Here is a 2,708-nt window from a genome sequence, read left to right on the forward strand (position 1 = left end):
GGATTAATATATATTATATTATGAAATGAATGATTGTTGAAAACTGGTGAATATATTTTAAGGTTTCCAAATGTGCACATTTTTTGTCCCAGATTTTCCAAGCCTTGAGTTGCTTTCATTACCTTGTTTTTCCTTCAAAAAGCTAATTATTTGGTTTTATACTTAGTATCCATTCTCAGCCTAGTTAATTGTGGTTTTTAGATTCTTTGCAATTGGTTGTTGCTAGATAGTTCTGCATCTGCATCTGCAATCCAATATACAACAAGGTTGTTTTCATCACAATCACCTAAAGGTCCTAGTAAGTTTTCAAGACAAAAGGTGAGAAGTATTGACATTTTATCTTATACATAATGCATACCTATGTGATTCATAAAGTTTATTTACATTCAAGCATATAACATGAGCATATAACATGAATGTACTTTATGACAATGCGTTTTTGGTTTTGTATATTTGATATGCTTTTGAGATGGTTGAACCGTGTCTCATCATAAATCTTGTGTACTGTTTCAAGAAATCCTCATGACTCCCAATCATTTTCTTCACTAGATCTTCTTTTAAGCATGCAAACAACACAAATTAGGGAGGAAAAATTAGGTTAGGAACACAAATTAGGAACACAAATCTTAAGTCATCACTTATTCTTGTTCATTCCAAAATGTAAAAGTTAATTTAATGAGATTGTCTGAGCCCAGGTTCGAAATGGGGACCTGTAGTGTGTGAGACTAGCGTGAATAACAACTGCACAACCCAGACCCTGCTGTTACACATTTTTCAATTACTTAATTGATAAAAAAGAAGTGGTTAAAGGGTAATCTCAATGCTTGTGTCACTCATAAAGATGATAATAAGATTTTGTGGTTGAATACTAGATTTCACATCTTCTTATAGTACTAGATTTCACATCTTCCCATTCTCTGAACCTTCAACAATTGCCTCTGCACATATTCTACCACTCTTTTTGTTAAAATAGGAAATTACCGACTCTGTTATTTGTGCTGTTCTTTCACAGCAAGTAAACATCTATTTAGTTTCTTGAGTTTTCTTTCATAACGACTTAATCCATTACTTTGGCATCTACTAGACAACTCCGTAAGTGGTTCAATAAGATCTTTAGCATTGGAGAGCTGATTTACTATGCTTCTGGGCAAAATTGATTGTCTTGACAGTGTCAAGACCAAATTGACAGTTTAGAATAATATTCTTTGTTACACTCTTTTGTGTACCTTTGCTCTCTCCATTCATTGAATACATTATCTTGGTCCTTCATTTCTGATGCCTCGAGGATTTATTCACTTTCTATTAGTAGAAAGCCATTGAAGCAACTTCATATCTGTTTCACTTCTCTATCTCCTCTGGTGCAGTTTTGAGTAGTCTTCCTTGAATGTTTAGGCCTTGTTTTGGCTGAGATAAAAGACATTTGCTATTGTTCACCCTTGAAAAATAAGCAATTTGTTTTGAGTGTTATTAAAAGAGGCAAAGCTGAAAATAGGAACTGAAAATGTGAAGCATATCAAGTCACAACTTTTCATGATCCATTTTAAGGACTTTTTCCTAAATTACAAGGCTTTTCTAACTGTATTTTTCAGTTCTAATTAAACTAAGATATTCATAAATATATTAGTATGATTTTCCTTTCCATTGAATTGTAAAAATAAATTGACCAACAATTTTGTTTTTATGTTGAAGAATATGGCAACAGGTGGTTGTGACCCTCCTATTCCACCTTCAGGAAACTCAGATAAGGAGAAGGGGAAGAAGAAAGCTTATCCGGTGAAGTTGATGTCCCGTTTCAATAACGTAAGTAGTTCAAGTAGTCAACCATCTACACCTACCTCCACTGCTAGATCTGTTCCACCACCATTGCAGTCTTATATTAAATGGGGTGAGGCATTGCAGTCTGAACATGTACTCTGCCAAATCTTATGGATTGCAAAAAATACATTGAACCATCAACTTTTAGAAAAGGTGATCAATACTTGGTGCCAATCCAGGGTAGTTTCAACTTTTTTATTTTTTATGGAGGTTACAATGTGTGAAGTCACGAGACTTTGTCAAATGCTTGTCATTGAATATATGCACTAGAAACTTAAATAATTTCAGAGGAAAAATAATGTATTTTTTCTCTTTTATTTTCACCAGAATGCAAACTTTATCTGTTCAATTACTAACATCATTCAATGTTTTAACAGATCATCGGGCTTATTTTAGTTATATTAGAAAGTCAACAGAAAGTTATGGATGCTCTCCTTCCACCTATGATGAAGCTTGGTTTGGCAAATATCTTAATCAGTCTCTTGACTTTTGAGATCAGCAAATTAACGAGTGAAAGAATACCTGAAAGGTACAGTGATCCACAATCCTCCATTCTACAATGATGTAATTACAGTTCCCATTATCCTCTTATTCTAATTATGGTATCACTGGCAAATGGCTGTAGAATATATTGTCTTGCAATTTGTTTCACTGTCACGTTTATTTTGCAGATAACTATTCCATTCAGCAACCTGGTGGAATGGGTATGATAAATCCTAATCTTAATGTTTCAGGTACACTATTCTTGATTTAATTCTTCGTGCAATTGAAGCACTTTCTGTTTTGGATGATCATTCTCAGGAAATTTGCTCAAGTACAGAGCTGTTTCAACTAATATGTGATCTGGTTAAGTTCCCAGATAAAGTTGAGGTACATTGTTATCGTTAGAGTTT

Source organism: Vigna radiata, chromosome 1, assembly GCF_000741045.1.
Source record: "Vigna radiata var. radiata cultivar VC1973A chromosome 1, Vradiata_ver6, whole genome shotgun sequence".
In the NCBI taxonomy this organism is placed as follows: Eukaryota; Viridiplantae; Streptophyta; class Magnoliopsida; order Fabales; family Fabaceae; genus Vigna; species Vigna radiata.